General features: G+C 34.5%; 34 non-coding genes and 2 pseudogenes across 34 annotated transcripts; all 36 read left to right on the top strand.

The window, feature by feature from the left end:
- Positions 1-210: 210 nt before the first annotated feature.
- LOC115211273 lies at positions 211-326 on the top strand (annotated as a pseudogene).
- A 366-nt stretch (positions 327-692) lies between these two features.
- Positions 693-810, top strand: LOC115211226. Its single transcript, XR_003881546.1, has one exon. It is a non-coding gene; the product is annotated as a 5S ribosomal RNA (ribosomal RNA).
- Positions 811-1,185: 375 nt separating this feature from the next.
- Positions 1,186-1,306, top strand: LOC115211261 (annotated as a pseudogene).
- Positions 1,307-1,675: 369 nt separating this feature from the next.
- Positions 1,676-1,794, top strand: LOC115211184. Its single transcript, XR_003881506.1, has one exon. It is a non-coding gene; the product is annotated as a 5S ribosomal RNA (ribosomal RNA).
- Positions 1,795-2,180: 386 nt separating this feature from the next.
- Positions 2,181-2,299, top strand: LOC115211182. Its single transcript, XR_003881504.1, has one exon. It is a non-coding gene; the product is annotated as a 5S ribosomal RNA (ribosomal RNA).
- A 367-nt stretch (positions 2,300-2,666) lies between these two features.
- On the top strand, positions 2,667-2,785 carry LOC115211181. The gene has a single exon (XR_003881503.1). It is a non-coding gene; the product is annotated as a 5S ribosomal RNA (ribosomal RNA).
- A 382-nt stretch (positions 2,786-3,167) lies between these two features.
- Positions 3,168-3,286, top strand: LOC115211180. Its single transcript, XR_003881502.1, has one exon. It is a non-coding gene; the product is annotated as a 5S ribosomal RNA (ribosomal RNA).
- A 388-nt stretch (positions 3,287-3,674) lies between these two features.
- LOC115211179 lies at positions 3,675-3,793 on the top strand. Its single transcript, XR_003881501.1, has one exon. It is a non-coding gene; the product is annotated as a 5S ribosomal RNA (ribosomal RNA).
- A 379-nt stretch (positions 3,794-4,172) lies between these two features.
- Positions 4,173-4,291, top strand: LOC115211178. Its single transcript, XR_003881500.1, has one exon. It is a non-coding gene; the product is annotated as a 5S ribosomal RNA (ribosomal RNA).
- A 386-nt stretch (positions 4,292-4,677) lies between these two features.
- LOC115211177 lies at positions 4,678-4,796 on the top strand. Its single transcript, XR_003881499.1, has one exon. It is a non-coding gene; the product is annotated as a 5S ribosomal RNA (ribosomal RNA).
- A 368-nt stretch (positions 4,797-5,164) lies between these two features.
- LOC115211176 lies at positions 5,165-5,283 on the top strand. Its single transcript, XR_003881498.1, has one exon. It is a non-coding gene; the product is annotated as a 5S ribosomal RNA (ribosomal RNA).
- Positions 5,284-5,669: 386 nt separating this feature from the next.
- Positions 5,670-5,788, top strand: LOC115211175. Its single transcript, XR_003881497.1, has one exon. It is a non-coding gene; the product is annotated as a 5S ribosomal RNA (ribosomal RNA).
- Positions 5,789-6,174: 386 nt separating this feature from the next.
- Positions 6,175-6,293, top strand: LOC115211174. The gene has a single exon (XR_003881496.1). It is a non-coding gene; the product is annotated as a 5S ribosomal RNA (ribosomal RNA).
- Positions 6,294-6,678: 385 nt separating this feature from the next.
- LOC115211173 lies at positions 6,679-6,797 on the top strand. The gene has a single exon (XR_003881495.1). It is a non-coding gene; the product is annotated as a 5S ribosomal RNA (ribosomal RNA).
- Positions 6,798-7,175: 378 nt separating this feature from the next.
- Positions 7,176-7,294, top strand: LOC115211171. The gene has a single exon (XR_003881493.1). It is a non-coding gene; the product is annotated as a 5S ribosomal RNA (ribosomal RNA).
- Positions 7,295-7,661: 367 nt separating this feature from the next.
- Positions 7,662-7,780, top strand: LOC115211170. Its single transcript, XR_003881492.1, has one exon. It is a non-coding gene; the product is annotated as a 5S ribosomal RNA (ribosomal RNA).
- A 387-nt stretch (positions 7,781-8,167) lies between these two features.
- On the top strand, positions 8,168-8,286 carry LOC115211169. The gene has a single exon (XR_003881491.1). It is a non-coding gene; the product is annotated as a 5S ribosomal RNA (ribosomal RNA).
- Positions 8,287-8,663: 377 nt separating this feature from the next.
- On the top strand, positions 8,664-8,782 carry LOC115211168. The gene has a single exon (XR_003881490.1). It is a non-coding gene; the product is annotated as a 5S ribosomal RNA (ribosomal RNA).
- Positions 8,783-9,163: 381 nt separating this feature from the next.
- On the top strand, positions 9,164-9,282 carry LOC115211167. Its single transcript, XR_003881489.1, has one exon. It is a non-coding gene; the product is annotated as a 5S ribosomal RNA (ribosomal RNA).
- A 387-nt stretch (positions 9,283-9,669) lies between these two features.
- Positions 9,670-9,788, top strand: LOC115211166. The gene has a single exon (XR_003881488.1). It is a non-coding gene; the product is annotated as a 5S ribosomal RNA (ribosomal RNA).
- A 383-nt stretch (positions 9,789-10,171) lies between these two features.
- LOC115211165 lies at positions 10,172-10,290 on the top strand. Its single transcript, XR_003881487.1, has one exon. It is a non-coding gene; the product is annotated as a 5S ribosomal RNA (ribosomal RNA).
- Positions 10,291-10,661: 371 nt separating this feature from the next.
- Positions 10,662-10,780, top strand: LOC115211164. Its single transcript, XR_003881486.1, has one exon. It is a non-coding gene; the product is annotated as a 5S ribosomal RNA (ribosomal RNA).
- Positions 10,781-11,164: 384 nt separating this feature from the next.
- LOC115211163 lies at positions 11,165-11,283 on the top strand. Its single transcript, XR_003881485.1, has one exon. It is a non-coding gene; the product is annotated as a 5S ribosomal RNA (ribosomal RNA).
- Positions 11,284-11,646: 363 nt separating this feature from the next.
- On the top strand, positions 11,647-11,765 carry LOC115211162. Its single transcript, XR_003881484.1, has one exon. It is a non-coding gene; the product is annotated as a 5S ribosomal RNA (ribosomal RNA).
- A 380-nt stretch (positions 11,766-12,145) lies between these two features.
- On the top strand, positions 12,146-12,264 carry LOC115211159. The gene has a single exon (XR_003881482.1). It is a non-coding gene; the product is annotated as a 5S ribosomal RNA (ribosomal RNA).
- Positions 12,265-12,650: 386 nt separating this feature from the next.
- Positions 12,651-12,769, top strand: LOC115211158. The gene has a single exon (XR_003881481.1). It is a non-coding gene; the product is annotated as a 5S ribosomal RNA (ribosomal RNA).
- Positions 12,770-13,156: 387 nt separating this feature from the next.
- LOC115211157 lies at positions 13,157-13,275 on the top strand. The gene has a single exon (XR_003881480.1). It is a non-coding gene; the product is annotated as a 5S ribosomal RNA (ribosomal RNA).
- A 377-nt stretch (positions 13,276-13,652) lies between these two features.
- Positions 13,653-13,771, top strand: LOC115211156. Its single transcript, XR_003881479.1, has one exon. It is a non-coding gene; the product is annotated as a 5S ribosomal RNA (ribosomal RNA).
- Positions 13,772-14,157: 386 nt separating this feature from the next.
- On the top strand, positions 14,158-14,276 carry LOC115211155. The gene has a single exon (XR_003881478.1). It is a non-coding gene; the product is annotated as a 5S ribosomal RNA (ribosomal RNA).
- Positions 14,277-14,658: 382 nt separating this feature from the next.
- LOC115211154 lies at positions 14,659-14,777 on the top strand. Its single transcript, XR_003881477.1, has one exon. It is a non-coding gene; the product is annotated as a 5S ribosomal RNA (ribosomal RNA).
- A 378-nt stretch (positions 14,778-15,155) lies between these two features.
- Positions 15,156-15,274, top strand: LOC115211153. The gene has a single exon (XR_003881476.1). It is a non-coding gene; the product is annotated as a 5S ribosomal RNA (ribosomal RNA).
- A 379-nt stretch (positions 15,275-15,653) lies between these two features.
- LOC115211152 lies at positions 15,654-15,772 on the top strand. The gene has a single exon (XR_003881475.1). It is a non-coding gene; the product is annotated as a 5S ribosomal RNA (ribosomal RNA).
- A 379-nt stretch (positions 15,773-16,151) lies between these two features.
- On the top strand, positions 16,152-16,270 carry LOC115211151. Its single transcript, XR_003881474.1, has one exon. It is a non-coding gene; the product is annotated as a 5S ribosomal RNA (ribosomal RNA).
- Positions 16,271-16,656: 386 nt separating this feature from the next.
- On the top strand, positions 16,657-16,775 carry LOC115211150. Its single transcript, XR_003881473.1, has one exon. It is a non-coding gene; the product is annotated as a 5S ribosomal RNA (ribosomal RNA).
- A 366-nt stretch (positions 16,776-17,141) lies between these two features.
- On the top strand, positions 17,142-17,260 carry LOC115211147. The gene has a single exon (XR_003881471.1). It is a non-coding gene; the product is annotated as a 5S ribosomal RNA (ribosomal RNA).
- A 380-nt stretch (positions 17,261-17,640) lies between these two features.
- On the top strand, positions 17,641-17,759 carry LOC115211146. Its single transcript, XR_003881470.1, has one exon. It is a non-coding gene; the product is annotated as a 5S ribosomal RNA (ribosomal RNA).
- The last annotated feature ends 296 nt before the right edge of the window (positions 17,760-18,055 follow it).

Genomic DNA, 18,055 nt, shown 5'->3' with positions numbered 1-18,055 from the left:
ATCTGTACAGAAAACACCTCACAATCCTCACGTCGTTAATCTCTAGTTGAGGACTCGGTGAGAAAATGAAAAATGAAATGTAAATATATGTTAAATAAACTGTTGTCAAGGATGTAAAAAAATATATATTTTAATGAGGATCACCTTATTCTAAAATAAGAAGTTTATTTATCAGTTTTAGAATAAATATATTAAAATTACCACTTTGATGCTTACGGCCATATCACGTTGAAAGCACCGGTTCTCGTTCGATCACCGAAGTTAGCAACATCGAGCCTAGTTAGTACTTAGATGGGTGACCGCTTTGGGAACCTGTGCTGTAAGCTTACCTTTTGTTTTGTTGTTTTTTTTTTTTACTACAACTACCCGAAACTCTGCCTGATTTAACTTCGTCTTTTTAACGGCTTGGAAATTTTCCTTCTCATTGTAACGGTCATTTGAGTTTTTAGTTACCTAAAACACATTTACATCAGCAGCAAGTTAGCAACTACTTTCCTTACACGTTGATCTGTACCAAAAACAACCTCACATCTCACTCGTTAATCTCTAGTTTGAGGACTCGGTGAGAAAACTGAAAATGAAATGTAATATATGTTAAATAACTTTTGTCAAGGAATGTAAAAAATATATATTTTAATGAGGATCAACTTATTCTAAATAGAAGTTTATTATGAAAAATTTACCACTTTGATGCTTACGCCATATCACGTTGAAAGCACCGGTTCTCGTTCGATCACCGAAGTTAAGCAACATCGAGCCTAGTTAGTACTTAGATGGGTGACCGCTTGGGAACCCTAGGTGCTGTAAGCATTACCTTTTTGTTTTTTGTTTTACTACTACCGAAACTCTGCCTGATTTAACTTCGTCTTTTTACGGCTTATGAATTTTCCTTCTCATTGTAACGGTCATTTGAGTTTTTAGTTACCTAAAACACATTATACAGCAGCAAGTTAGGCAACTACGTTCCTTACACGTTGATCTGTACCAGAAAACACCTCACATCTCACGTCGTTAATCTCTAGTTGAGGACTCGGTGAGAAAAATGAAATGAAATGTAATATATGTTAAATAAACTGTTGTCAAGGAATGTAAAAAATATATATTTAATGAGGATCAACTTATTCTAAAATAAGAAGTTTATTTATCAGTTTATAGAATAAATATATTAAAATTTACCACTTTGATGCTTACGGCCATATCACGTTGAAAGCACCGTTCTCGTTCGATCACCACCGAAGTTAAGCAACATCGAGCCTAGTTAGTACTTAGATGGGTGACCGCTTGGGAACCCTAGGTGCTGTAAGCATTACCTTTTGTTTTTTTTTTTTTTTTTTTACTACTACTACCGAAACTCTGCCTGATTTAACTTCGTCTTTTTACGGCTTATGAAATTTTCCTTCTCATTGTAACGGTCATTTTGAGTTTTTTAGTTACCTAAAACACATTATACAGCAGCAAGTTAGGCAACTACGTTCCTTACACGTTGATCTGTACCAGAAACACCTCACATCTCACGTCGTTAATCTCTAGTTGAGGACTCGGTGAGAAAAATGAAAATGAAATGTAATATATGTTAAATAAACTGTTGTCAAGGAATGTAAAAAATATATATTTTTAATGAGGATCAACTTATTCTAAAATAAGAAGTTTATTTATTCAAATTTACCACTTTGATGCTTACGGCCATATCACGTTGAAAGCACCGGTTCTCGTTCGATCACCGAAGTTAAGCAACATCGAGCCTAGTTAGTACTTAGATGGGTGACCGCTTGGGAACCCTAGGTGCTGTAAGCATTACCTTTTGTTTTTTTTTTTTTTTTACTACACACTACCGAAACTCTGCCTGATTTAACTTCGTCTTTTTACGGCTTATGAAATTTTCCTTCTCATTGTAACGGTCATTTGAGTTTTTAGTTACCTAAAACACATTATACAGCAGCAAGTTAGGCAACTACGTTCCTTACACGTTGATCTGTACCAGAAAACACCTCACATCTCACGTCGTTAATCTCTAGTTGAGGACTCGGTGAGAAAAATGAAAATGAAATGTAATATATGTTAAATAAACTGTTGTCAAGGAATGTAAAAAATATATATTTTAATGAGGATCAACTTATTCTAAAATAAGAAGTTTATTTATCAGTTTATAGAATAAATATATTAAAATTTACCACTTTGATGCTTACGGCCATATCACGTTGAAAGCACCGGTTCTCGTTCGATCACCGAAGTTAAGCAACATCGAGCCTAGTTAGTACTTAGATGGGTGACCGCTTGGGAACCCTAGGTGCTGTAAGCATTACCTTTTGTTTTTTTGTTGTTTTTTTTTTACTACTACCGAAACTCTGCCTGATTTAACTTCGTCTTTTTACGGCTTATGAAATTTTCCTTCTCATTGTAACGGTCATTTGAGTTTTTAGTTACCTAAAACACATTATACAGCAGCAAGTTAGGCAACTACGTTCCTTACACGTTGATCTGTACCAGAAAACACCTCACATCTCACGTCGTTAATCTCTAGTTGAGGACTCGGTGAGAAAAATGAAAATGAAATGTAATATATGTTAAATAAACTGTTGTCAAGGAATGTAAAAAAATATATATTTTAATGAGGATCAACTTATTCTAAAATAAGAAGTTTATTTATTAAAATTTACCACTTTGATGCTTACGGCCATATCACGTTGAAAGCACCGGTTCTCGTTCGATCACCGAAGTTAAGCAACATCGAGCCTAGTTAGTACTTAGATGGGTGACCGCTTGGGAACCCTAGGTGCTGTAAGCATTACCTTTTGTTGTTTTTTTTTTTACTACTACCCGAAACTCTGCCTGATTTAACTTCGTCTTTTTACGGCTTATGAAATTTTCCTTCTCATTGTAACGGTCATTTGAGTTTTTAGTTACCTAAAACACATTATACAGCAGCAAGTTAGGCAACTACGTTCCTTACACGTTGATCTGTACCAGAAAACACCTCACATCTCACGTCGTTAATCTCTAGTTGAGGACTCGGTGAGAAAAATGAAAATGAAATGTAATATATGTTAAATAAACTGTTGTCAAGGAATGTAAAAAAATATATATTTTAATGAGGATCAACTTATTCTAAAATAAGAAGTTTATTTATCAGTTTATAGAATAAATATATTAAAATTTACCACTTTGATGCTTACGGCCATATCACGTTGAAAGCACCGGTTCTCGTTCGATCACCGAAGTTAAGCAACATCGAGCCTAGTTAGTACTTAGATGGGTGACCGCTTGGGAACCCTAGGTGCTGTAAGCATTACCTTTTGTTTTTTTGTTGTTTTTTTTTTACTACTACCGAAACTCTGCCTGATTTAACTTCGTCTTTTTACGGCTTATGAAATTTTCCTTCTCATTGTAACGGTCATTTGAGTTTTTAGTTACCTAAAACACATTATACAGCAGCAAGTTAGGCAACTACGTTCCTTACACGTTGATCTGTACCAGAAAACACCTCACATCTCACGTCGTTAATCTCTAGTTGAGGACTCGGTGAGAAAAATGAAAATGAAATGTAATATATGTTAAATAAACTGTTGTCAAGGAATGTAAAAAAATATATATTTTAATGAGGATCAACTTATTCTAAAATAAGAAGTTTATTTATCAGTTTATAGAATAAATATATTAAAATTTACCACTTTGATGCTTACGGCCATATCACGTTGAAAGCACCGGTTCTCGTTCGATCACCGAAGTTAAGCAACATCGAGCCTAGTTAGTACTTAGATGGGTGACCGCTTGGGAACCCTAGGTGCTGTAAGCATTACCTTTTGTTGTTTTTTTTTACTACTACCGAAACTCTGCCTGATTTAACTTCGTCTTTTTACGGCTTATGAAATTTTCCTTCTCATTGTAACGGTCATTTGAGTTTTTAGTTACCTAAAACACATTATACAGCAGCAAGTTAGGCAACTACGTTCCTTACACGTTGATCTGTACCAGAAAACACCTCACATCTCACGTCGTTAATCTCTAGTTGAGGACTCGGTGAGAAAAATGAAAATGAAATGTAATATATGTTAAATAAACTGTTGTCAAGGAATGTAAAAAAATATATATTTTAATGAGGATCAACTTATTCTAAAATAAGAAGTTTATTTATCAGTTTATAGAATAAATATATTAAAATTTACCACTTTGATGCTTACGGCCATATCACGTTGAAAGCACCGGTTCTCGTTCGATCACCGAAGTTAAGCAACATCGAGCCTAGTTAGTACTTAGATGGGTGACCGCTTGGGAACCCTAGGTGCTGTAAGCATTACCTTTTGTTTTTTTGTTTTTTTTTTTACTACTACCGAAACTCTGCCTGATTTAACTTCGTCTTTTTACGGCTTATGAAATTTTCCTTCTCATTGTAACGGTCATTTGAGTTTTTAGTTACCTAAAACACATTATACAGCAGCAAGTTAGGCAACTACGTTCCTTACACGTTGATCTGTACCAGAAAACACCTCACATCTCACGTCGTTAATCTCTAGTTGAGGACTCGGTGAGAAAAATGAAAATGAAATGTAATATATGTTAAATAAACTGTTGTCAAGGAATGTAAAAAAATATATATTTTAATGAGGATCAACTTATTCTAAAATAAGAAGTTTATTTATCAGTTTATAGAATAAATATATTAAAATTTACCACTTTGATGCTTACGGCCATATCACGTTGAAAGCACCGGTTCTCGTTCGATCACCGAAGTTAAGCAACATCGAGCCTAGTTAGTACTTAGATGGGTGACCGCTTGGGAACCCTAGGTGCTGTAAGCATTACCTTTGTTTTTTGTTGTTTTTTTTTTACTACTACCGAAACTCTGCCTGATTTAACTTCGTCTTTTTACGGCTTATGAAATTTTCCTTCTCATTGTAACGGTCATTTGAGTTTTTAGTTACCTAAAACACATTATACAGCAGCAAGTTAGGCAACTACGTTCCTTACACGTTGATCTGTACCAGAAAACACCTCACATCTCACGTCGTTAATCTCTAGTTGAGGACTCGGTGAGAAAAATGAAAATGAAATGTAATATATGTTAAATAAACTGTTGTCAAGGAATGTAAAAAAATATATATTTTAATGAGGATCAACTTATTCTAAAATAAGAAGTTTATTTATCAGTAAAATTTACCACTTTGATGCTTACGGCCATATCACGTTGAAAGCACCGGTTCTCGTTCGATCACCGAAGTTAAGCAACATCGAGCCTAGTTAGTACTTAGATGGGTGACCGCTTGGGAACCCTAGGTGCTGTAAGCATTACCTTTTGTTGTTTTTTTTTTACTACTACTACTACCGAAACTCTGCCTGATTTAACTTCGTCTTTTTACGGCTTATGAAATTTTCCTTCTCATTGTAACGGTCATTTGAGTTTTTAGTTACCTAAAACACATTATACAGCAGCAAGTTAGGCAACTACGTTCCTTACACGTTGATCTGTACCAGAAAACACCTCACATCTCACGTCGTTAATCTCTAGTTGAGGACTCGGTGAGAAAAATGAAAATGAAATGTAATATATGTTAAATAAACTGTTGTCAAGGAATGTAAAAAAATATATATTTTAATGAGGATCAACTTATTCTAAAATAAGAAGTTTATTTATCAGTTTATAGAATAAATATATTAAAATTTACCACTTTGATGCTTACGGCCATATCACGTTGAAAGCACCGGTTCTCGTTCGATCACCGAAGTTAAGCAACATCGAGCCTAGTTAGTACTTAGATGGGTGACCGCTTGGGAACCCTAGGTGCTGTAAGCATTACCTTTTGTTTTTGTTGTTTTTTTTTTACTACTACCGAAACTCTGCCTGATTTAACTTCGTCTTTTTACGGCTTATGAAATTTTCCTTCTCATTGTAACGGTCATTTGAGTTTTTAGTTACCTAAAACACATTATACAGCAGCAAGTTAGGCAACTACGTTCCTTACACGTTGATCTGTACCAGAAAACACCTCACATCTCACGTCGTTAATCTCTAGTTGAGGACTCGGTGAGAAAAATGAAAATGAAATGTAATATATGTTAAATAAACTGTTGTCAAGGAATGTAAAAAAATATATATTTTAATGAGGATCAACTTATTCTAAAATAAGAAGTTTATTTATCAGTTTATAGAATAAATATATTAAAATTTACCACTTTGATGCTTACGGCCATATCACGTTGAAAGCACCGGTTCTCGTTCGATCACCGAAGTTAAGCAACATCGAGCCTAGTTAGTACTTAGATGGGTGACCGCTTGGGAACCCTAGGTGCTGTAAGCATTACCTTTTGTTTTTTGTTGTTTTTTTTTTACTACTACCGAAACTCTGCCTGATTTAACTTCGTCTTTTTACGGCTTATGAAATTTTCCTTCTCATTGTAACGGTCATTTGAGTTTTTAGTTACCTAAAACACATTATACAGCAGCAAGTTAGGCAACTACGTTCCTTACACGTTGATCTGTACCAGAAAACACCTCACATCTCACGTCGTTAATCTCTAGTTGAGGACTCGGTGAGAAAAATGAAAATGAAATGTAATATATGTTAAATAAACTGTTGTCAAGGAATGTAAAAAAATATATTTTAATGAGGATCAACTTATTCTAAAATAAGAAGTTTATTTATCAGTTTATAGAATAAATATATTAAAATTTACCACTTTGATGCTTACGGCCATATCACGTTGAAAGCACCGGTTCTCGTTCGATCACCGAAGTTAAGCAACATCGAGCCTAGTTAGTACTTAGATGGGTGACCGCTTGGGAACCCTAGGTGCTGTAAGCATTACCTTTTGTTGTTTTTTTTTTACTACTACCGAAACTCTGCCTGATTTAACTTCGTCTTTTTACGGCTTATGAAATTTTCCTTCTCATTGTAACGGTCATTTGAGTTTTTAGTTACCTAAAACACATTATACAGCAGCAAGTTAGGCAACTACGTTCCTTACACGTTGATCTGTACCAGAAAACACCTCACATCTCACGTCGTTAATCTCTAGTTGAGGACTCGGTGAGAAAAATGAAAATGAAATGTAATATATGTTAAATAAACTGTTGTCAAGGAATGTAAAAAAATATATTTTAATGAGGATCAACTTATTCTAAAATAAGAAGTTTATTTATCAGTTTATAGAATAAATATATTAAAATTTACCACTTTGATGCTTACGGCCATATCACGTTGAAAGCACCGGTTCTCGTTCGATCACCGAAGTTAAGCAACATCGAGCCTAGTTAGTACTTAGATGGGTGACCGCTTGGGAACCCTAGGTGCTGTAAGCATTACCTTTTGTTTTTTTGTTGTTTTTTTTTTACTACTACCGAAACTCTGCCTGATTTAACTTCGTCTTTTTACGGCTTATGAAATTTTCCTTCTCATTGTAACGGTCATTTGAGTTTTTAGTTACCTAAAACACATTATACAGCAGCAAGTTAGGCAACTACGTTCCTTACACGTTGATCTGTACCAGAAAACACCTCACATCTCACGTCGTTAATCTCTAGTTGAGGACTCGGTGAGAAAAATGAAAATGAAATGTAATATATGTTAAATAAACTGTTGTCAAGGAATGTAAAAAAATATATATTTTAATGAGGATCAACTTATTCTAAAATAAGAAGTTTATTTATTAAAATTTACCACTTTGATGCTTACGGCCATATCACGTTGAAAGCACCGGTTCTCGTTCGATCACCGAAGTTAAGCAACATCGAGCCTAGTTAGTACTTAGATGGGTGACCGCTTGGGAACCCTAGGTGCTGTAAGCATTACCTTTTGTTTTTTTGTTGTTTTTTTTTACTACTACCGAAACTCTGCCTGATTTAACTTCGTCTTTTTACGGCTTATGAAATTTTCCTTCTCATTGTAACGGTCATTTGAGTTTTTAGTTACCTAAAACACATTATACAGCAGCAAGTTAGGCAACTACGTTCCTTACACGTTGATCTGTACCAGAAAACACCTCACATCTCACGTCGTTAATCTCTAGTTGAGGACTCGGTGAGAAAAATGAAAATGAAATGTAATATATGTTAAATAAACTGTTGTCAAGGAATGTAAAAAAATATATATTTTAATGAGGATCAACTTATTCTAAAATAAGAAGTTTATTTATCAGTTTATAGAATAAATATATTAAAATTTACCACTTTGATGCTTACGGCCATATCACGTTGAAAGCACCGGTTCTCGTTCGATCACCGAAGTTAAGCAACATCGAGCCTAGTTAGTACTTAGATGGGTGACCGCTTGGGAACCCTAGGTGCTGTAAGCATTACCTTTTGTTTTTTTGTTTTTTTTTTACTACTACTACCGAAACTCTGCCTGATTTAACTTCGTCTTTTTACGGCTTATGAAATTTTCCTTCTCATTGTAACGGTCATTTGAGTTTTTAGTTACCTAAAACACATTATACAGCAGCAAGTTAGGCAACTACGTTCCTTACACGTTGATCTGTACCAGAAAACACCTCACATCTCACGTCGTTAATCTCTAGTTGAGGACTCGGTGAGAAAAATGAAAATGAAATGTAATATATGTTAAATAAACTGTTGTCAAGGAATGTAAAAAAATATATATTTTAATGAGGATCAACTTATTCTAAAATAAGAAGTTTATTTATCAGTAAAATAAATATATTACCACTTTGATGCTTACGGCCATATCACGTTGAAAGCACCGGTTCTCGTTCGATCACCGAAGTTAAGCAACATCGAGCCTAGTTAGTACTTAGATGGGTGACCGCTTGGGAACCCTAGGTGCTGTAAGCATTACCTTTTGTTTGTTTTTTTTTTACTACTACCGAAACTCTGCCTGATTTAACTTCGTCTTTTTACGGCTTATGAAATTTTCCTTCTCATTGTAACGGTCATTTGAGTTTTTAGTTACCTAAAACACATTATACAGCAGCAAGTTAGGCAACTACGTTCCTTACACGTTGATCTGTACCAGAAAACACCTCACATCTCACGTCGTTAATCTCTAGTTGAGGACTCGGTGAGAAAAATGAAAATGAAATGTAATATATGTTAAATAAACTGTTGTCAAGGAATGTAAAAAAATATATATTTTAATGAGGATCAACTTATTCTAAAATAAGAAGTTTATTTATCAGTTTATAGAATAAATATATTAAAATTTACCACTTTGATGCTTACGGCCATATCACGTTGAAAGCACCGGTTCTCGTTCGATCACCGAAGTTAAGCAACATCGAGCCTAGTTAGTACTTAGATGGGTGACCGCTTGGGAACCCTAGGTGCTGTAAGCATTACTTTTGTTTTTTTGTTGTTTTTTTTTTTACTACTCCCGAAACTCTGCCTGATTTAACTTCGTCTTTTTACGGCTTATGAAATTTTCCTTCTCATTGTAACGGTCATTTGAGTTTTTAGTTACCTAAAACACATTATACAGCAGCAAGTTAGGCAACTACGTTCCTTACACGTTGATCTGTACCAGAAAACACCTCACATCTCACGTCGTTAATCTCTAGTTGAGGACTCGGTGAGAAAAATGAAAATGAAATGTAATATATGTTAAATAAACTGTTGTCAAGGAATGTAAAAAAATATATATTTAATGAGGATCAACTTATTCTAAAATAAGAAGTTTATTTATCAGTTTATAGAATAAATATATTAAAATTTACCACTTTGATGCTTACGGCCATATCACGTTGAAAGCACCGGTTCTCGTTCGATCACCGAAGTTAAGCAACATCGAGCCTAGTTAGTACTTAGATGGGTGACCGCTTGGGAACCCTAGGTGCTGTAAGCATTACCTTTTGTTGTTTTTTTTTTACTACTACTACCGAAACTCTGCCTGATTTAACTTCGTCTTTTTACGGCTTATGAAATTTTCCTTCTCATTGTAACGGTCATTTGAGTTTTTAGTTACCTAAAACACATTATACAGCAGCAAGTTAGGCAACTACGTTCCTTACACGTTGATCTGTACCAGAAAACACCTCACATCTCACGTCGTTAATCTCTAGTTGAGGACTCGGTGAGAAAAATGAAAATGAAATGTAATATATGTTAAATAAACTGTTGTCAAGGAATGTAAAAAAATATATATTTTAATGAGGATCAACTTATTCTAAAATAAGAAGTTTATTTATCAGTTTATAGAATAAATATATTAAAATTTACCACTTTGATGCTTACGGCCATATCACGTTGAAAGCACCGGTTCTCGTTCGATCACCGAAGTTAAGCAACATCGAGCCTAGTTAGTACTTAGATGGGTGACCGCTTGGGAACCCTAGGTGCTGTAAGCATTACCTTTTGTTTTTTTGTTTTTTTTTTTACTACTACCGAAACTCTGCCTGATTTAACTTCGTCTTTTTACGGCTTATGAAATTTTCCTTCTCATTGTAACGGTCATTTGAGTTTTTAGTTACCTAAAACACATTATACAGCAGCAAGTTAGGCAACTACGTTCCTTACACGTTGATCTGTACCAGAAAACACCTCACATCTCACGTCGTTAATCTCTAGTTGAGGACTCGGTGAGAAAAATGAAAATGAAATGTAATATATGTTAAATAAACTGTTGTCAAGGAATGTAAAAAAATATATATTTTAATGAGGATCAACTTATTCTAAAATAAGAAGTTTATTTATTTATAGAATAAATTACCACTTTGATGCTTACGGCCATATCACGTTGAAAGCACCGGTTCTCGTTCGATCACCGAAGTTAAGCAACATCGAGCCTAGTTAGTACTTAGATGGGTGACCGCTTGGGAACCCTAGGTGCTGTAAGCATTACCTTTTGTTTTTTTGTTTTTTTTTACTACTACCGAAACTCTGCCTGATTTAACTTCGTCTTTTTACGGCTTATGAAATTTTCCTTCTCATTGTAACGGTCATTTGAGTTTTTAGTTACCTAAAACACATTATACAGCAGCAAGTTAGGCAACTACGTTCCTTACACGTTGATCTGTACCAGAAAACACCTCACATCTCACGTCGTTAATCTCTAGTTGAGGACTCGGTGAGAAAAATGAAAATGAAATGTAATATATGTTAAATAAACTGTTGTCAAGGAATGTAAAAAAATATATATTTTAATGAGGATCAACTTATTCTAAAATAAGAAGTTTATTTATCAGTTTATAGAATAAATATATTAAAATTTACCACTTTGATGCTTACGGCCATATCACGTTGAAAGCACCGGTTCTCGTTCGATCACCGAAGTTAAGCAACATCGAGCCTAGTTAGTACTTAGATGGGTGACCGCTTGGGAACCCTAGGTGCTGTAAGCATTACCTTTTGTTTTTTGTTTTTTTTTTACTACTACCGAAACTCTGCCTGATTTAACTTCGTCTTTTTACGGCTTATGAAATTTTCCTTCTCATTGTAACGGTCATTTGAGTTTTTAGTTACCTAAAACACATTATACAGCAGCAAGTTAGGCAACTACGTTCCTTACACGTTGATCTGTACCAGAAAACACCTCACATCTCACGTCGTTAATCTCTAGTTGAGGACTCGGTGAGAAAAATGAAAATGAAATGTAATATATGTTAAATAAACTGTTGTCAAGGAATGTAAAAAAATATATATTTTAATGAGGATCAACTTATTCTAAAATAAGAAGTTTATTTATTAAAATTTACCACTTTGATGCTTACGGCCATATCACGTTGAAAGCACCGGTTCTCGTTCGATCACCGAAGTTAAGCAACATCGAGCCTAGTTAGTACTTAGATGGGTGACCGCTTGGGAACCCTAGGTGCTGTAAGCATTACCTTTTGTTGTTTTTTTTTTACTACTACCGAAACTCTGCCTGATTTAACTTCGTCTTTTTACGGCTTATGAAATTTTCCTTCTCATTGTAACGGTCATTTGAGTTTTTAGTTACCTAAAACACATTATACAGCAGCAAGTTAGGCAACTACGTTCCTTACACGTTGATCTGTACCAGAAAACACCTCACATCTCACGTCGTTAATCTCTAGTTGAGGACTCGGTGAGAAAAATGAAAATGAAATGTAATATATGTTAAATAAACTGTTGTCAAGGAATGTAAAAAAATATATATTTTAATGAGGATCAACTTATTCTAAAATAAGAAGTTTATTTATCAGTTTATAGAATAAATATATTAAAATTTACCACTTTGATGCTTACGGCCATATCACGTTGAAAGCACCGGTTCTCGTTCGATCACCGAAGTTAAGCAACATCGAGCCTAGTTAGTACTTAGATGGGTGACCGCTTGGGAACCCTAGGTGCTGTAAGCATTACCTTTGTTTTTTGTTGTTTTTTTTTTACTACTACCGAAACTCTGCCTGATTTAACTTCGTCTTTTTACGGCTTATGAAATTTTCCTTCTCATTGTAACGGTCATTTGAGTTTTTAGTTACCTAAAACACATTATACAGCAGCAAGTTAGGCAACTACGTTCCTTACACGTTGATCTGTACCAGAAAACACCTCACATCTCACGTCGTTAATCTCTAGTTGAGGACTCGGTGAGAAAAATGAAAATGAAATGTAATATATGTTAAATAAACTGTTGTCAAGGAATGTAAAAAAATATATATTTTAATGAGGATCAACTTATTCTAAAATAAGAAGTTTATTTATCAGTTTATAGAATAAATATATTAAAATTTACCACTTTGATGCTTACGGCCATATCACGTTGAAAGCACCGGTTCTCGTTCGATCACCGAAGTTAAGCAACATCGAGCCTAGTTAGTACTTAGATGGGTGACCGCTTGGGAACCCTAGGTGCTGTAAGCATTACCTTTTGTTTTTTGTTGTTTTTTTTTTACTACTACCGAAACTCTGCCTGATTTAACTTCGTCTTTTTACGGCTTATGAAATTTTCCTTCTCATTGTAACGGTCATTTGAGTTTTTAGTTACCTAAAACACATTATACAGCAGCAAGTTAGGCAACTACGTTCCTTACACGTTGATCTGTACCAGAAAACACCTCACATCTCACGTCGTTAATCTCTAGTTGAGGACTCGGTGAGAAAAATGAAAATGAAATGTAATATATGTTAAATAAACTGTTGTCAAGGAATGTAAAAAAATATATATTTTAATGAGGATCAACTTATTCTAAAATAAGAAGTTTATTTATCAGTTTATAGAATAAATATATTAAAATTTACCACTTTGATGCTTACGGCCATATCACGTTGAAAGCACCGGTTCTCGTTCGATCACCGAAGTTAAGCAACATCGAGCCTAGTTAGTACTTAGATGGGTGACCGCTTGGGAACCCTAGGTGCTGTAAGCATTACCTGTTGTTTTTTTTTTACTACTACCGAAACTCTGCCTGATTTAACTTCGTCTTTTTACGGCTTATGAAATTTTCCTTCTCATTGTAACGGTCATTTGAGTTTTTAGTTACCTAAAACACATTATACAGCAGCAAGTTAGGCAACTACGTTCCTTACACGTTGATCTGTACCAGAAAACACCTCACATCTCACGTCGTTAATCTCTAGTTGAGGACTCGGTGAGAAAAATGAAAATGAAATGTAATATATGTTAAATAAACTGTTGTCAAGGAATGTAAAAAAATATATATTTTAATGAGGATCAACTTATTCTAAAATAAGAAGTTTATTTATCAGTTTATAGAATAAATATATTAAAATTTACCACTTTGATGCTTACGGCCATATCACGTTGAAAGCACCGGTTCTCGTTCGATCACCGAAGTTAAGCAACATCGAGCCTAGTTAGTACTTAGATGGGTGACCGCTTGGGAACCCTAGGTGCTGTAAGCATTACCTTTTGTTTTTTTGTTGTTTTTTTTTACTACTACCGAAACTCTGCCTGATTTAACTTCGTCTTTTTACGGCTTATGAAATTTTCCTTCTCATTGTAACGGTCATTTGAGTTTTTAGTTACCTAAAACACATTATACAGCAGCAAGTTAGGCAACTACGTTCCTTACACGTTGATCTGTACCAGAAAACACCTCACATCTCACGTCGTTAATCTCTAGTTGAGGACTCGGTGAGAAAAATGAAAATGAAATGTAATATATGTTAAATAAACTGTTGTCAAGGAATGTAAAAAATATATATTTTAATGAGGATCAACTTATTCTAAAATAAGAAGTTTATTTATCAGTTTATAGAATAAATATATTAAAATTTACCACTTTGATGCTTACGGCCATATCACGTTGAAAGCACCGGTTCTCGTTCGATCACCGAAGTTAAGCAACATCGAGCCTAGTTAGTACTTAGATGGGTGACCGCTTGGGAACCCTAGGTGCTGTAAGCATTACCTTTTGTTTTTTTGTTTTTTTTTTTTACTACTACCGAAACTCTGCCTGATTTAACTTCGTCTTTTTACGGCTTATGAAATTTTCCTTCTCATTGTAACGGTCATTTGAGTTTTTAGTTACCTAAAACACATTATACAGCAGCAAGTTAGGCAACTACGTTCCTTACACGTTGATCTGTACCAGAAAACACCTCACATCTCACGTCGTTAATCTCTAGTTGAGGACTCGGTGAGAAAAATGAAAATGAAATGTAATATATGTTAAATAAACTGTTGTCAAGGAATGTAAAAAAATATATATTTTAATGAGGATCAACTTATTCTAAAATAAGAAGTTTATTTATCATAGAATAAATATATTAAAATTTACCACTTTGATGCTTACGGCCATATCACGTTGAAAGCACCGGTTCTCGTTCGATCACCGAAGTTAAGCAACATCGAGCCTAGTTAGTACTTAGATGGGTGACCGCTTGGGAACCCTAGGTGCTGTAAGCATTACCTTTTGTTTGTTTTTTTTTTACTACTACCGAAACTCTGCCTGATTTAACTTCGTCTTTTTACGGCTTATGAAATTTTCCTTCTCATTGTAACGGTCATTTGAGTTTTTAGTTACCTAAAACACATTATACAGCAGCAAGTTAGGCAACTACGTTCCTTACACGTTGATCTGTACCAGAAAACACCTCACATCTCACGTCGTTAATCTCTAGTTGAGGACTCGGTGAGAAAAATGAAAATGAAATGTAATATATGTTAAATAAACTGTTGTCAAGGAATGTAAAAAATATATTTTAATGAGGATCAACTTATTCTAAAATAAGAAGTTTATTTATCAGTTTATAGAATAAATATATTAAAATTTACCACTTTGATGCTTACGGCCATATCACGTTGAAAGCACCGGTTCTCGTTCGATCACCGAAGTTAAGCAACATCGAGCCTAGTTAGTACTTAGATGGGTGACCGCTTGGGAACCCTAGGTGCTGTAAGCATTACCTTTTGTTGTTTTTTTTTACTACTACCGAAACTCTGCCTGATTTAACTTCGTCTTTTTACGGCTTATGAAATTTTCCTTCTCATTGTAACGGTCATTTGAGTTTTTAGTTACCTAAAACACATTATACAGCAGCAAGTTAGGCAACTACGTTCCTTACACGTTGATCTGTACCAGAAAACACCTCACATCTCACGTCGTTAATCTCTAGTTGAGGACTCGGTGAGAAAAATGAAAATGAAATGTAATATATGTTAAATAAACTGTTGTCAAGGAATGTAAAAAAATATATATTTTAATGAGGATCAACTTATTCTAAAATAAGAAGTTTATTTATCAGTTTATAGAATAAATATATTAAAATTTACCACTTTGATGCTTACGGCCATATCACGTTGAAAGCACCGGTTCTCGTTCGATCACCGAAGTTAAGCAACATCGAGCCTAGTTAGTACTTAGATGGGTGACCGCTTGGGAACCCTAGGTGCTGTAAGCATTACCTTTTGTTGTTTTTTTTTACTACTACCGAAACTCTGCCTGATTTAACTTCGTCTTTTTACGGCTTATGAAATTTTCCTTCTCATTGTAACGGTCATTTGAGTTTTTAGTTACCTAAAACACATTATACAGCAGCAAGTTAGGCAACTACGTTCCTTACACGTTGATCTGTACCAGAAAACACCTCACATCTCACGTCGTTAATCTCTAGTTGAGGACTCGGTGAGAAAAATGAAAATGAAATGTAATATATGTTAAATAAACTGTTGTCAAGGAATGTAAAAAAATATATATTTTAATGAGGATCAACTTATTCTAAAATAAGAAGTTTATTTATCAGTTTATAGAATAAATATATTAAAATTTACCACTTTGATGCTTACGGCCATATCACGTTGAAAGCACCGGTTCTCGTTCGATCACCGAAGTTAAGCAACATCGAGCCTAGTTAGTACTTAGATGGGTGACCGCTTGGGAACCCTAGGTGCTGTAAGCATTACCTTTTGTTTTTTGTTGTTTTTTTTTACTACTACCGAAACTCTGCCTGATTTAACTTCGTCTTTTTACGGCTTATGAAATTTTCCTTCTCATTGTAACGGTCATTTGAGTTTTTAGTTACCTAAAACACATTATACAGCAGCAAGTTAGGCAACTACGTTCCTTACACGTTGATCTGTACCAGAAAACACCTCACATCTCACGTCGTTAATCTCTAGTTGAGGACTCGGTGAGAAAAATGAAAATGAAATGTAATATATGTTAAATAAACTGTTGTCAAGGAATGTAAAAAAATATATATTTTAATGAGGATCAACTTATTCTAAAATAAGAAGTTTATTTATCAGTTTATAGAATAAATATATTAAAATTTACCACTTTGATGCTTACGGCCATATCACGTTGAAAGCACCGGTTCTCGTTCGATCACCGAAGTTAAGCAACATCGAGCCTAGTTAGTACTTAGATGGGTGACCGCTTGGGAACCCTAGGTGCTGTAAGCATTACCTTTTGTTTTTTTTTGTTTTTTTTTTACTACTACCGAAACTCTGCCTGATTTAACTTCGTCTTTTTACGGCTTATGAAATTTTCCTTCTCATTGTAACGGTCATTTGAGTTTTTAGTTACCTAAAACACATTATACAGCAGCAAGTTAGGCAACTACGTTCCTTACACGTTGATCTGTACCAGAAAACACCTCACATCTCACGTCGTTAATCTCTAGTTGAGGACTCGGTGAGAAAAATGAAAATGAAATGTAATATATGTTAAATAAACTGTTGTCAAGGAATGTAAAAAAATATATATTTTAATGAGGATCAACTTATTCTAAAATAAGAAGTTTATTTATTAAAATTTACCACTTTGATGCTTACGGCCATATCACGTTGAAAGCACCGGTTCTCGTTCGATCACCGAAGTTAAGCAACATCGAGCCTAGTTAGTACTTAGATGGGTGACCGCTTGGGAACCCTAGGTGCTGTAAGCATTACCTTTTGTTGTTTTTTTTTTACTACTACCGAAACTCTGCCTGATTTAACTTCGTCTTTTTACGGCTTATGAAATTTTCCTTCTCATTGTAACGGTCATTTGAGTTTTTAGTTACCTAAAACACATTATACAGCAGCAAGTTAGGCAACTACGTTCCTTACACGTTGATCTGTACCAGAAAACACCTCACATCTCACGTCGTTAATCTCTAGTTGAGGACTCGGTGAGAAAAATGAAAATGAAATGTAATATATGTTAAATAAACTGTTGTCAAGGAATGTAAAAAAATATATATTTTAATGAGGATCAACTTATTCTAAAATAAGAAGTTTATTTATCAGTTTATAGAATAAATATATTAAAATTTACCACTTTGATGCTTACGGCCATATCACGTTGAAAGCACCGGTTCTCGTTCGATCACCGAAGTTAAGCAACATCGAGCCTAGTTAGTACTTAGATGGGTGACCGCTTGGGAACCCTAGGTGCTGTAAGCATTACCTTTTGTTGTTTTTTTTTTTACTACTACCGAAACTCTGCCTGATTTAACTTCGTCTTTTTACGGCTTATGAAATTTTCCTTCTCATTGTAACGGTCATTTGAGTTTTTAGTTACCTAAAACACATTATACAGCAGCAAGTTAGGCAACTACGTTCCTTACACGTTGATCTGTACCAGAAAACACCTCACATCTCACGTCGTTAATCTCTAGTTGAGGACTCGGTGAGAAAAATGAAAATGAAATGTAATATATGTTAAATAAACTGTTGTCAAGGAATGTAAAAAAATATAT

This window comes from Octopus sinensis, linkage group LG4 (genome assembly GCF_006345805.1).
Source record: "Octopus sinensis linkage group LG4, ASM634580v1, whole genome shotgun sequence".
Lineage (NCBI taxonomy): Eukaryota > Metazoa > Mollusca > Cephalopoda > Octopoda > Octopodidae > Octopus > Octopus sinensis.
The sequence above is the reverse complement of the archived record's forward strand: the minus strand, read 5'-3'. Positions and strand labels throughout refer to the sequence as shown.